The sequence below is a fragment of the Stenella coeruleoalba genome, assembly GCF_951394435.1.
Source record: "Stenella coeruleoalba genome assembly, chromosome: 13".
NCBI lineage: Eukaryota > Metazoa > Chordata > Mammalia > Artiodactyla > Delphinidae > Stenella > Stenella coeruleoalba.
In genome coordinates this window covers 74,491,533-74,506,907 of record NC_137159.1, presented here as the reverse complement: position 1 = coordinate 74,506,907, position 15,375 = coordinate 74,491,533, and the positions used below count along the sequence as shown (strand labels likewise).

General features: G+C 45.5%; 1 long non-coding RNA gene across 1 annotated transcript in view; it reads left to right on the top strand.

Moving 5' to 3' along the window:
* Positions 1 to 13,484: 13,484 nt before the first annotated feature.
* Positions 13,485 to 15,375, top strand: part of LOC307196424 — a 40,923-nt gene continuing 39,032 nt past the window's right edge. Inside the window, exon 1 of the long non-coding RNA XR_013831131.1 lies at positions 13,485 to 13,839. This is a non-coding gene — a long non-coding RNA (uncharacterized lncRNA). The remainder of the gene's footprint in view (positions 13,840 to 15,375) is intronic.

Sequence of the window (15,375 nt, the reverse complement as noted above, 5' to 3'; positions counted from 1 at the left end):
CCTTGGGGAATAGGAAAATCACAACCCCCGGAAATGATTGATGATTCTCTGGAGAATTCCTGCTCATCTTTCAAGACTCAACTTATGTGTACCCCTCTTTATGAGGTCTTCCAATCCCACACAGAATGAATTTTACAGTCCTTCCTCTGTGCTCCTTTTGTATGCCTTTCTGCCATTTAATTTCTTTCTGTGTGTCATAATCATCTATTAACCTCTGCCTCATCCATTGGACTACATGGTCCCTGAGGGCAGTCCATCTATTTCTGATGCCTACCATTGTTCCTGGCATATAGAAAGTCCTCAGGAAAATTAGGAGAAATTAATGAATAGTGATGAATGAATGAATAAAGATTTGAAGTGACTGGTTCTCAGGGCCAGACTGGGAAATCATTCCTTAATGATGGACACACATGGCTGTGTGTGTGTGATGCCTAAGATGGTTAAGGAACATCAGAATCATGCCAACCAAGAGGACATGGGGATGTGTAACCAGGAACTCAGAGGAGCACACGTTATCAGGATGACATGACATGCTGGGTAATCCCTGGATGACAACCTCTTTCCAGTGTACGGCCCCCATGCACTGGAGCATTGAGCTGGTCAGGCCAACTTGTGCTTGTTTTGTTCTGTGGAGTTCTGAATAATTTTACTACTTCCACCCTACCCCAAAAGACTGATTGACTTAAGGAGAGTGTCTCTGATAAAAGTATCCTTATAACCTAACGAATTCAATACAAAACATGTAGAAAATGATTGCAGATCTGGTCAATGACTATGGTAGGTGTTGGTTCACTTATCCTGAGTCAGCTCCTTACCTGGTCTGAGCTAGAGCCCAGGATTGCCAATGTAACATCCTCTTCACTGTACCAAAGGGTCAGTGTTGGCCCATGGATGGAACAAACATTAGTCCTTTCGATTTTTATCAGGCTGGGTTTTTTGTTGTTGTTTTTTTTTGTTTAAGAGAAGGCTCCAGCAAAGGGGAGAAGGCATTCAAGTTGTGTGAGTGTTGGGGCAGAATGAGAAAAATGCAAAGTCTCTACTGAAGTGAAACCCTATCACGCTGGCTCTGAGAGTTGAAGGTTTGTGCTGGAGCAGGGGAGGAAATAGAGCCCAGCTCCCTAAAGCCTGGTGGGCTGCTTAGCACCCCAGGTTGGAAGGTCTAGGGCTGGGATAGCCTCCCTCTTTTGCATTATTTCATTAGGCTGTTGACAAATAAACACATGGAAACAATCCATAGCCGGGAACCGATTACATTTTCCTTCAAAGGCACGGCAGGCCCTGTGTCTTCTGTGAAAAATTATCTTAATCACTCATCGACATCTAACCCACCCTCACATTTTCCGAAATTTCTTCGTCATGCTTTTCAGAGGGTTTGATTGTTGTTCTGTGCCTTCTACAGGACTTTGCACAGTGTTCACCTTGCTCTTCTCTCCATCCTGGAGTCACTCAAGGCAGGGTAACAGCGGAGCTGACCTCCAGAATCATCATCCTTACAATGGAAGCTGCCCGCCCCACTGTGGTGGCCCATTGAGTAACCCCACAAGCCAGGGGCCATTTCTGCGGAGGCAGAGTTAGTTCTCTTTGCTCAGTTATGTGTGCAAAACCAGAACCTTCTCAATCAGACTTTAAACACTTAGGGTATCAGTACTTCTGTATCATCCATCCTCCCTAACACTCTGCAGGCTATACAGTGGGTCCCAGTCTATGCCTTTTCATTCATTGATTGAGCGTCTAGCATCCTCAGTGGGGTATAATGAACTAATTTCTCTCGTGTGCATCTAGAATGGTACTGGTTATGTACCATCCCTGGAAGAAAGGCAGAATGGTCACTATGATGGTATTTTGTGTTCTCTGGTTCAGATGATTTCAGTACACTTCTGAGGTTGAACAGTTCATTCTCGTAGTGCCAACAGCAGCCTAGAATCAGGTTAACTTGGCAGCTTGCACAGCAATTTCCCACTGGGTCATTGTGAGCGGGGGCAGGAGGTGTTTCTTGGAGGTGTGTCATTCCATGTGTGTTTATGCAGGCTTTTCTTCGAGAGAGCATACCGCCTCAGCCTGACAGTCTGTTTATGCACAGGCCTCCTGATACACTGTGCACAAGTTAAAATGTCCAATGTGGAAAGTATTATAACAGCTATGCAACCACCTTTGATTAGAAGCAGCTTTTGCTTCAGATATGATCGGGGTTACCAGAAAATTGGGCATGTGCAGGGGCTGGCTTAACAACTTTATTTTTTCTCTGCTCTTGTTTATCATTTTTTTAACCTTGGGAGGTGAATTCTAAGGTTCTGTGTTCCCTGTAGAGTGTCCCATGGCATTTACATGGAGGAGCACAGATATACAGACACGTGAAAACCATTTAGAGTAGCAAGTAAGCTTTGGAGCATGGAACTGTTTGAACGTTTCATTCTCAAGCTTTGGCTCATTACCTGAGAGGTGGGGATCTCTTCAACAAAAACAACAAACCAAAGCTAACCAAGTACTCAGGTAGCCAGTGTCTGATGGCCTTGGCATTCTGTGTTTGGAGTTCCTTAACTACCCAGGATTACTGAGTGTGGAGCCGTGCCCTCCTGCAGGTTCCCTTGTAATCTTATCTGAAGTACGGCATGCTTTTGCAATGAAAGGTAGCCAGGATCCCACTACCTGTCGTGCAGTTTGTGTGAGGCGTAACACTGCTTGACTGAGGGCTTGTTGGGCTGGAATGCAGCCCTCCTTCTGTTTGCCAAGGCCCTGCTCTCTGGGTCAGCCCAGAGGATGGGACATCTTTTTGGGAATTTGTTAGCTCTGGGCTTCTTTTACCCAGAAGCACTGCACAGTGTGTCTGCCATGCCCCTCACTGTGCCTGGTGTTCCCAGCATCCTCGGCCTCCTGATGTCTCTCAAGTTCTCTACTCTCACCCAAGTAGAGGACACCAGGGTGGAGGAATTTCTCCCCTAATGCCGTTCTCCACAAGCCGCTCATCTCCCTTAGTCATTTTCAGCTTCTTGAGTGCGATCCCTGCCCACAGATACGCACACAGCCAGGATTGTCTTGCACATCCACACCCTATAGGAATGTGATATATAGTATGACAACATTGTGTGACCTTAAGTTATGTGGGTTTTTTCCTCCCCATAGTTACATATTTTGGCCTTCCCTCTCCACTCAGCCAATTTAAACATCAGGCTGTTCTATGGAAAGGGATGGGGAAAATAGGAAGCAGAGAAAATGAAGAGTTATCTTGACATATGTTTCTAGAAGCTGATACTCTTAGGGGAGTAGTGAGGATTCTGTGTGCAGACAAGTTGGGACAGACATCCCAAATGAGTGCTGAGCTCCCCACTCCTGCTTTCTTTAGAAAGGGTCCCCCGGGGTGAAGGGTAGACACTCTGTGGCCTAAGATTCTCCTGCCCCAACATGGCATGAAATGAGTCGTGTGCCCTCAAAGGTGGCACAGGAAAGCTAAGGGAATAGTCAGACCTAAAGCACCTCATGCCTGGAATGAGGGATGTTCTGCTGGAGACTCGTGTGGGCTGGAAACTGACAACCAAATGGGTGAAGGGCACCTCAGCAATGCCTGCATGGCACGTGACCTCCCACCCGGCCCCTTAGCACTGTGGAAGCTTCCCACGATATAGACACAGTCCTGAGAAAGCAGAGGTGTTTGAGTTTACACTTCTGCCACCCCAGCGCAGTGGGACTCAAGCATGAAGTTATAGAAACGCAGGTGACTTGCACACCCCAACAGTGAGCAGGGATACAAACCTGCTGTAGCGTCCGTATAAATAAGATCCTCTCCCCAGCCTTTCTTCCACCTCACAGTACCCCATCTCTCCGTCCTCCTTACACTGAGTCTGTCATGTACCCACATTCCGTCAGGGGAACCAATGAATGCCATGGGGCTGCTGCAGTGGGGTGTCGCTTGAGGGGCTGCAAGGCTGAGCCCAGCTGTTACTGGATGGAAAATGAGTTTGAGGAAACAACTGTGTGCGTCAGCTGAGCTTAGGTCTCCTCCCACACCCTCACCATGCGGCCAGAGTGAGATGCGGGCTCGTGTTTGAACATCGTTCTGGGCCCCTGCTATCTCAGGCAGCCCTCCATGGAGATTCCAGCCCTGTCTCTGCAGTCTGGACAAGAAGGCTTCTTTGCTGCCTGGCATCCAGGTCCAGCTCTCCGACTTCTGAGTGAGGTCCTCACAACACAGCAGGCTTCTTGGCCAGCAGGGCTGGTACGTCCAAGGTGTGACAGGATGTGCAGAAGTGAGCTCTGGGCTGGAGGCAGACCACCATCCGCGACATCCTGGTCCTGCTCTGGCAGTGGCTTGAAGAGTGACCAGAGCACTTTCCCAGACTTCTCTGAGTCCCTGCTTCCTCCTTGGGAAATGAGGAGATTGGTCTAAAATAATCTGTAAGGTGCTTCCAGCTCTTCAATGTCTGTAGCTGACAATCCGATATTCCCCCTTTCCCTGATCCGGGGCAGCAGTTTAGCTCTTTTAAAAACCTAATGGAGATCCTGTCCCTTTGTATGCCTGGCCTTTTAGGGTTCCCTTATGGGGACCCTATTTTAGATGTTTCACATAAGTGGAATCATATAATATTTATCCTTCCGTGTCTGGCTAGTTTAACTTAGTGTAATGTTTGCAAGGTCCACCCACATTGTAGCATGTATCAGAACCTCTTTCCTTTGTATGGCTGAATAATATTTCAATGTACCACACTTTGTTTATCTATTCGTCTGTTTGTGGATAATTGAGTTGTTTCCACCTTTTTGGCTATTGTGAAAATGCTGCAATGAACACTAGTGTACGAGTATCTTTGGTCAAGTTCCTTAAACTCTCTGTCTTTGTTTCATCATCTGTAAAATGGGCATCAGGGGGTAGCTTCCTGCTGGGCTTATGATGAGGATTAAAGGAGATGATGCATGTTTAGCAATGAGTATGGTGACTAGCACAGGCTGGGCTCAACAAATGGACACATTAGTCTGTGAGGAAATTGGATTTGTTTTGCAATAATTCTAGTTTTTCAGGAGCTTACCTGCTATGTAAGTGAGAAAAAAACTCTATTCCTGGGTTGATGATAGATGAGCATTTCAGCAGATGCTAGCACTGGCTGTGCTGTCCTAGTGACACCTGGCTTGCCAAAACAAGAGCATTCTTCTGTCCCTTCAGATGCAGACAGGTGTGCTTTCTATGGCTGTAGTGGAAGGATTCCATGTTTTCCTCTCGGATTTACCTCAGAGCCTCTGATTCTAATGGGGCTTTGGCACTTTGGTGCTGATTCTTTTTACCCAAGGTAACTATTCCAAACACTTACTGTTTTCATGACACCCTTAACGATTCCTTCCTTTATTACTTTAAGTATATGACCTTTTTTTAGGGAAATGAGGCTGTGAGTCATGATCTATTCCATCTCCCTGCGCTTGACTCTTACAAAACCTCTGCACCCACCCCCACTGGCTGCACGGGTTGAAGCCATCACCTCTGCCTGCCCTCTGCATCACATCCTTTCCCGAGCACAATTGTGATTCTTCTTTCTTTCCCTCTCTGTTGGTCCTTTTTTCTCAGTCTATACACATGCCCATTTCTCCTATTTTAAAGAAACAAAACTCCACAAAAATAAACAACAACCCTAAAGCCCTCTTTTTACCTTCTGTCTGCTTTAATTAGCATCTCCTTTCTGGCTTCTCATTCGAATGTTTCCAAGGATTACTAATCCCCTTCATTTCTTCACTTCACTAAAGAATTTCTTCGCTACAGAATTTCTTTATCTATAGCAGTCTGACTTCTACCCATAAGGTCACAATTAACATTCTAATTTCCAAAACCAACCAACAACCTTTAGTCCTTATCTTACTGGACTTTTTTGCTGCATTTGACACCGTTCCTCACACCTTCATTCTTGAGGCTCTGTTTCATTCATGACACCTCATTCCCTTGGTTGTCCTGGGACCTCTTTGCTTTTCCTTTCTTAAATCTCCCTCATGAGCCCAACTTCCTCAATTCTTTTGTTTCCTAGAGTTTTGTCTCAGGCTGCCTTCTCTTCTGACAATAAATACACATTCTGGACACCCTTGTCCACTCCCATAGTTTTGGCTACCACCTACACTGATGGGTTTTTGGTCTCCTGCCCATACTTCTCTGAGCTTTAGACTTCAATTGCCTACTGGACATATCTACTTAGATGGGCATCTTGGTATCAACATAAGCAAACCTTCATTATCTGATCCCCAAAATCACTTTCTTTTATCAGTTGATGGAGATCCTATTCCTTTCTCGCTGGAAATAGTAACTGGCAAGTCATCCTCAATTCCTCTTAAAATGGTTCTGAGGCTCTGTTTCTCTGTGCATGTGCGTGTGTGAGGGAGTTTCCCACAAAGCGTCAAATCATTCTCCAGACACCAGCTGGGTGTCCTATAATTCAGCTCTATTCTGACTCTGTCTACCCAGAGATAGCATCAGATTCCACAGGTTGACGGCTCAGTCCTACAAGACTGCTTCCCAACCCCTTCCCTCTCTCACATCAGATGCCAGTGGCAAACCCAGTTTATCACCTGTGCTTCTGACCTACTGGCTATAAATCAGAGGTTCCCATGACCCCCTCCCCCAGTTCGATTAATTTACTAGAGTGGCTCATGGAATGCAGAGCAACATTTTCCTTACTAGATTACTGATTTATTATAAAAGGATATAATTCAGGAACAACCAGATGGTGTACATTCAGGGGCATTAATTACATTCGCATTGTTGTGCAACTATCACTACTGTCCATCTCCAGAAATCTTTACATATTGCAAAACTAGAGCTTTGTACCCATTGATAAATCAATTAAATAAGGAGGTCATTAGCCTGAGGCGGCTTTGATGCCTTAAGTAGCCTATGTTGGCAAACCCAAACCTAAGCCTGTATTACCTCAAGGTTAGGAAATCAAAACCTAAGGACAACCAATCCAAACAGTCAACTAGACTCTCTCAAATAAAGCAGCCACTTCAGCTATAGCCAATCAAATAATTTCCTTGCCTTCCATCTCTTCTCTTTACACATCTTTCCCTTAGCTCTTAACCAGGGTTTTGGTACTGCCTAATTTGTATTGTTTTCTGCTCAAATAAACTCTTAACCTTTTTAATCTGCCTCAGTTTATCTTTTAACACCATTAATCAGTAACGCCCCACTCCTCCCTCCTCCCAGCCCTGGCAACCACCATTCTACTTTCTGTCTCTATGAATTTATCTACTCTAGGTACTTCGCATAAATGAAATCATATAGCAGTTGACCTTGGGTTCCAATATCTCCACATCCCCACCAACACTTGTTTTTGTTTTGTTTTGGGTTTTTTAAATATAGTCATGGGTGTGAGGTGGCATCTCACTGTGGTTTTTGATCAGCATCTCCCTAATGATTAGTGAGCATTTTTCCATGTGTTTATTGGCCACTTATATGTCTTCTTTGGCGAAACGTCTACTCAAGTCCTTTGCCCTTTTAAAAATTGGGTTGTTTGAAAACAATTTATTTTTAAAAATACAAATCTGACCATATCTTTTCTGCTTGAACTTTCCTTTGTTTCCCACTGTCTAACAGAAACCTAGCTGAAATCACCTCTTTCCTTGCCCTCCATTGGCTCCTTGGAGCCTGTATTTTCTGTCTGCATAACCTCATCCTTTATGACCCAGGCCCACCTCACTCATCACTTCCAATGGGAACTCATTTTCATATATCCAAATTGGGTTACAGAATTTTCCCAGAGCTTGCTTTGATTTTAGATTTATTCTTTTGTATCGTAAGTAGCTATTTTCTTTATCACACTGTGAGCTTCCTGGGGGGAGGTCTGTATCTTATCCCTTTTCCCAACATTCAACTGAGAATCTGCTATGTAATAGAGGCTCAGTAGATTTGAAGAATAAGTAAATGACACGACAAAATTCCTTTAGGGTAGCCCTTCACAAACATTTTGGTCTCAGGAGCCCTTTACACATTTCAAAATTATTGTGGCCCCCAAAGACTTTTACTTATGTGGGTTTTCGCTATCAATATTCACCGTATTAGAAATTAAAACTGAGAAACTATAAATGATGAATTCACTAAAAATACTAATCATAAACAAATTACATGTTAAAAAATAGCATATTTTAATGAAAAATAACTCTATTTTCCAAAACAATAAATGAGAAGCAGGACATTGTTTTACATTTTTGCAAATGCTTTTAAAATATGGCTGTACAGGGCTTCCCTGGCAGTGCAGTGGTTAAGATGCCGCACTTTCATTGCAGGGGGAGCGGGTTCGATCCCCGGTCGGGGAAGTTCTTCATGCCGCAAGGTGCGGCCAAAAAAAAAAAGAAAAGTTCACCTCCCCACCAGGGACTTCCCTAGCAGTCAAGTGGTTAAGACTTCACCTTCCGATGCAGGGGGTGCGGGTTTGATCCTTGGTCAGGGAGCTAAGATCCCACATGCCTCAGTGTCCAAAAACCAAAACATAAAACAGAAGCAATATTGTAACAAATTCAATAAAGACTTTAAAAATGGTCCACATCAAAAAACTCTTTAAGAAAAATATGGCTTTATAGAAGACTGTTCAGCTCTCATATCTGTTTCTACATGCAGACTGTTGAGATATATTGTTCTGGTTGAATTAATGAAGAAAATTCAACTTTGCATGACATATAGCTGGAAAAGGGAGGAGTATTTTAATAGCTTTTTCACATAATTGTGGATCTTCTTCAGTGATTCTACACCAAAACTCAGCCAGTGGTGGTTTTTTAAGTGCTAGTTACCCCATGGAATCTGAAATCACATTAACGAATTTTTGTACGCGGTTACACTATATCCTTGGTCTATCTTGCTCTTTAAATAGAAACTTTACACATGCACAATTTTATAACACACTATATTGGTCATTCTGAAAACATTGGTTTACTGCGTTATACCAATCTTCCAAATGTTTGACTGTGGCATTTCATTACACAATATCAAAAATCACATTCATTAATATCACCACTCATCTCCCTAGAAAGGTGTCTAAGTATTGGAAAGCCGTCAAGTTCCTAATGGCAGACACCAGTTTTCCAAATGTCTCATTTTCATTTAAAAGCTTGCATCCTATCATTGGCAACAAAAACAAAAACTTGAAATGACAGGCTTATTTTATTCATTTTCAAAAAAATATCTTGCCAAGTACCCAAGTCTGAGTAACTAGAGTCAGTTTTTCTGTCAAGTAAAATTGATGCTCTATGAAAAAAAAACAAAAAACAAAAAATGACTTATTCAGCTTGCAATTCAAACAACAGTACAAGTGTTTTTCCTTGAGCCAACCATGGTACTTCAGGACACAGCAGATGTGCTAGGTGACTACGTCCCATTTCATCACATGGAAGATTGAAAGGATCAGCTTTAATAAAATTAATAATTTTTACTGCTTATTCAAGAATATGTTTTAATATCTTTTATTTAATCCAGTATACCCACAATATTATTTCAACATTTAAACAATATGAAATAATTACTGAGAAATTTTACATTCTTTTCTTGGGCCAAGTCTTTGACATCTGGTGTGTATTTTACACTCACAGCTCTTCTCAATTCAGACTAGACACAAACGTGCAGAAAGCCACTAAGTCTACTGGATTAGACAACACAGAAGTAGATCTTTCATGAACATTCTTAATCAGAGCTGTTGTTTTTTTCCTGTGAGTGTGTGTAGGTGAAGAATACAATGACCGCTAGCGCATTTCAGTACCACTGCCTGCGTTCATGCTAAGGTACCAGCAGTTTTACGCACCATTGCTATTGCCCTGTCAAGACAAATGTCAACACAGAAGAAGGCAAAGATTATCTTGGCATCATTATGAAGGTTGTCTTGAAAGCCCCTGGGAACTCCAGGGCTCCATGGACTACACTATGGGAATTGTTGGGCTAGAATTAAGTAGGCTCAGACTCTGATGCCTTGGTTTTGGCATTTTGCTGCCTATGTGGGAAAAACAATCCGGAGCTGTATACTCCAAGAATAATGTACACATCACTTCATTTTGGACACATCTAAGTCTAAATTATGTCCATGACCTTGCAGAAAAAATATTAATGAAGTCACTTCCAGAGAGAGCCTTGAGAGTTGATTTCAAAGCCGGTTTTGTTTTATGGAGTAAAACACGTCCATTGAGGGGAAACACCGCAGAGCTGGTCAGTGGCTCAGGACGCAGTTATTTGCATTGCAAGAGCTTCCACATCAAAGCTGAGAGCAGGGCAAATGTTTGTCAGCCCCAGTGCAGGTGAGATCAGCGTATAACAAGTGGGTCAGTGGAAGGTGTCCTCTGAGGGAAATGTGGATGGGGCAGGGTGGCAGCAGTCTGCTAAGAGCTGGAGCGGGGGACCTCCGGCTCCTGTCTGAATCAACAGCAGGCCTGTCTTTGCCTCAGTCTCCATGAGGAGTCAACACAGGGGAGGTTGTGGTTACGGCCTCTGCGTCGCTTGTCCAGGGCTTCAGGCTTCCAGGTTCTTTTTTTCAATGTTATCTCATCTGATTTTTCACTCAGTTGGGAGAGATAAGCAAGACAAACCTTATTCTCATTTGTCACAAGATAGAGGCCCAGAAGAGGTGTGCCTTGTCCAAGGCCACGTAGGGAGTCTCCTAGTGACCTTCCCAAGGCCACCGCTGTGTGTGGGGGACTGGAATTTAGACTTCTTCCAGATTTCAGGTCTCTGAGGGCTCTCTCTACTCTCCCCACTATGGCAGGTGTGGACGCTCTGAGGGATCCTGAGGCCACTATAGTGTGTGTGTGCGTGTGTGCGTGTGTGTGTGTGTGTGTGAGAGAGAGAGAGAGAGAGAGAGAGAGAGAGAGATTGAGAGAGGAGACTGTTACTCTTCATGTCTGCACAGAAAGACTTCTTCTGGGGACTTGGAGGGCTTTCCAGCCCAGGCTACTCCTTGGGTGGAAACAGGGGCTATTTATCTCTGGCTGGGAGGGTTCCCTTGATAGAAAAGCAGGCTTTGATTGGGAGACCTTTGATCTGTGGGTGCAGCTGGCTTGAAGTTGTTTTCCTGCTGGATTTCAGACACGAGGTATGACGGCTCAGAGCATGCAGGGACTTCCCGGCAGATTCCAGCTCCTTTGGTTATCACCCTCCACACACCAGCGATACGGGTCTGGGAAGCATCTGCAAGTGGCCGATCTCATCCTGGCCCTATAGAGGTTTCTCAACAGTCCTGACATCTAGATGCTTCATGATTACAGCCTGCCTCATTATATTTTATTAGGTGTCCAGGTCTTCACATTGCTCCCTGTAGACTCCAGGAGGTAACTTTAAAATTTTTCCTGGGGAAAGTGTCTGAGTGACAGAGAGACAAGTTTTTGACATGCTGCGGCCCTCAGCCGACCGCCTGTGTGCCCGCTCTGCTCACACACAGAGCAGCCGGCCTCGCCGCACAATCGCCTTAGCTCAGCCATTAAACCCTGTTTGAAGTTTTATTTCCCTCTATTCTTGCTATCTCAAAGGGCAATCGCTCCCAGGACATTTTGTAACAAATAGCATTTTCTGTTCTGCTGAGAACACAGACCCCTGGCCTGCAGCCTGTTTATATTTGAGAGCCTAGCCCATCCCTTCCCCCCAATCTGAACCTCATTCTTTCTTGTTCCTTGTTGTTTTTTTAAAAAATATTATTTTTTCCCCCCAAGGGCCTCAAGTGTACAGAATTGAGGTATACGTATGCCCCAGTTCATGTCACACGAACGTCAAGGCCTGTCTTGTTTTGTTTTACTTTCCCCCCACCATCTCTATCCCATCCTCTCTCCACTGGAACCCACTTGTATTGTAAGGCCTGAAATGCCATTTGCTTCCTGGGCACCTCTGAGCCTCACAGGGCCCCAAAGGCCTCGCTATGAGCTCCCAGCTCTCACCAGATATGCCCCTACCCAAAGGGAAATGTTCCCCTCTGCTAGTTCTCCTGTCAGCTGGATCAGCTGCCTCCTACCCGGTCCTCGACCTAATGGGTTTCACCTCCCTGCCAGGCTGTGGAATTATTCAGGCTAGCCAATCACACCTTCCTGTGGGCACAGGGAGCGCCCACCTTCCTGTTACCAGAAAGCCTGCCTTGCACAGTCCTTTCTGGTTCTCTCTGCTCCCAAGTACAGCCCCGTGGGCCCCTGTGTGGTGTGTGGTGACTGTGAGTTTATGTGACTGATAAACTGTCAGTCTCACCTGTTCAGTGTCGGGGGAGTCCCTTTCTCACCAACAAACTGAATAGTAGTTGGTGAGGATGGTACTCCAGGGCTGAAGAGATTGGGGCTTCCTTGGACACAGAAGAGCAGGGGCCTGAACCTGTACTTACTGGGAGCCTGGGTCATCAATGACATTCTCAGGAAGTCCTCCTGAATACCTACTGTGTGCTTTCGGGCTGCATGGGGAGGAGGCTCCCTGCCACCGCCTTCACTCTAGCTCAACACCCCTCCCTCAATTAACTACTCTAACCACTTCCCGCTAGCCCCTGCCTGCTCTGGGTTCTCCCGTACACCTGTTCTTTACACTGAATCCCGAGTAGTCTTTATTTCTTAAAGGCAAATCCAGACATATCCCTTGAATTTTCAAAACCCTTCAAAAGCCCCTCACTTTTACTAGTATTTTGGTCATCCAGGGAGGATAATTGGCTGGGGGTCCTTTTAGTTTTATATGATGGATAAAAATATAAATGTTCCTCACCAAAAAAAAAAGAAGTTTGTATATAGTTTAATTGTTTAGAATGGTGAGCTTTTAGGTGTAAACATTCAAAAAACTTGAAAAGGAATTCTTTTCATATTACTAAGACTGTTTTTGGGTTATACTAATCTGAAATGGTTACATTGTTTTACATGGGTATTTTTAAAATTTAATTTAATTTTTTATTCAGCAGGTTCTTATTAGTTATCTATTTTATACATATCAGTGTATACATGTCAATCCCAATCTCCCACTTCATCACACCACCACACCCCCACCCCCCACCCCCCTTCATTGTTTTACATGTTTAATGTCCACCAAGCTGAACCTGAATTTTTTTTTTAATCTGCCAAGAATAAAAGTGAGAGGTTAAAAAAAAAAAAAAGCAGCTCCTTATTCCCTTTTAGCATAAAGTCCCTTTATTGATCAGCACACAAGACCCTCCCTGAAATGGCCCCAAACTCTCATCCCAGGCCCCGCAACCCTCACATCTACCCTTTGTCTCTCCTCTATTCCCAGAAGAGCCTAGGGCGTCCACACCCCCATGCATTTGCTCCAGGGGATTCCTTTGCCTTGAATTCCTTCCCATTCTTTCCTTCGGAGTCAATCCCTCTGTCAGGTTTCCCTGATTCCTAGTGGCTCCTCCCACTGGGTTTTCCAAACAGGTGGGGCTTGAAATCCAAATTAAGTAATTAACCAGGCGAAGTAAAGAGAAAGCAGAGAGGGGTATCCCAGGTGGAGGCAATTGCCTGGGCAAAAGCCTGGGGTGGGAGGGGGTGTGAAGGATTTGTGCAGTAGCAGGAGGTAGCTCAGGAGGGCTGGAGAGAAGAGTGGCTGTGGTGGATGTGTTGGGGGACCAGCGTGGCCAGGAAAGAGATCAAAGAGATAGGCGTGGACTTGGTCGAAGTGGGACTCTGGCGACAACGGTGCGGGGAGAGGTGGGGGGAGCCTCCTGAGGGGTTAAGCAGGCAGAAGCCCGCCAGCTCATGACTGGGTTTCATCAGCCCATCCCGTGGCTCTGCTCAGCCGCTTACCCAGCTGGGGCCTCTCTCCTGCGTCCTGCACCCCAGTGAGCTCCCACTCGTCACTGGCGAGGGGAACCAGCCCTCCTCAGCTCCTGGGAGCTGAAGGCATCGCTCCAAGGGTCCTGGGACTTCTGGCTCAAGGATAGCTGAACACAGGTAAAGGCTGGACTCACTCCTGAGGCTTCAGACTGTGTTAAAGTTGCGCCTCACCTGAGTGGAGTGGTTTCTGGGGGATTGAGGGGGGGATTGGGCGTGGAAACCCCACGGCCAGGGGAAGTTCAACAGTGAAGCTGAGGCCCAGCTGCCTTTTGTGTTTCTGCCAAAGGCACTGTTTGCCTCAAATGGCTTTGGAACGTCAGGCCCTAAGCTGGAGGATATAGGTGCCACCAGGAAGGAGAACAAGGGGACAGGGCCCAGTCTGAACCAGAGAGCCCTGTGAGGGCAGAGCTTGTGCTGCAGGGGCCTCACAGAAGCCTGTGTTTTCATTACTAAGCAACTTAGGAGGAGTGAGTTTGGGGAAAGAAAGACGGTGGGTAATAAGTCTGTAATAATGGCTGCCATGTGGAGGGAAGGCAATGTTACCCAGCTAAAGAACTAGAAAACATGGTTTATATTTTCAACAGTTGGAGAAAGAAATGAAAACTGAATATTTGCTGCACCTGTGAAAACATATTTGATCATGATGGCAAGTCCAGCATTCTTAGTGCAGGATTCATATTTCATAACTCGTGTTCAAACAAGAAAAATGATTATAATGTTAAGTATTTCCTGAGTTTATTTTGATGGATGACAGAATAAGTACTGTATCTTTCACTCATTAAAATACAGATTGGTGTAATTTAATAAATGAACTTAATACACAGATGTTCCAGGCTGTTTTAGCAGGGTGTATATTAATCAACTTCTTTCTATATGATCCTCTTTTATATTTTTTAAAGAAACTTGCAGGAGCCAAGAATTTATTAGATTTGCATGCTCTAGGACGAGTATCCGATGTCAGGTACATGCGGGAGTGGATTAAGATGAAACGGAGCCAGAGTCTGCAGACTGGCCAGACCCCCTCAAGGGTCGTACCCGGCTCCTCCCAGGGTCCTCTCAGAGCCCCAGGCCTGTGCCAGGTCCTAGGTGTTTGCTGAGTTTGCTGGCTGCTGCCACGGCCTCCGGGCCACTCAGAGGTGCCTCCGGAGACCCAGGTGGAAGGTGGTGGCCTTGGAAATCTTGGTGGCCCGGGCTGGACAGTGGCTCTGCCCGGGGCAGAGGCTTCAGCTCAGGGGAGCCTTGAGGGCCCTTCGCAGCGTCCCTGGCCTCCCCCAGCATTGTCACTCTCCCTTTCCTCACTCTCTCTTGGCAGCACGTTGGGGGCTGTGCTTTCTTCCGTCTGTGCTTGTTTCACATGAGGGAAGCTTGTCTGGCTGACGCTAAACTCCTGAAGGTAAGGGCTGTGCCTTCTCCAGCCCGCACAATCTGTGCTCAGTGAATCTGGTAGGTTTGTACCGAATCCATGTGTCAGAGAGTCAGAAACCCTGGTTCAGCCATCCTAGAGGGCGCACGGCATCCTAGAGGTTGCACAGCATCCTAGAGGGTGCAGGTTGGGAGGAGGCAGGCACCGTGAGGACACAGTACTAATTGACCTTTCTGGGAAAGGACAGAGAAAGCATGAGAGCAGAGACTTCACGTCAGCCGCCCTCTCCT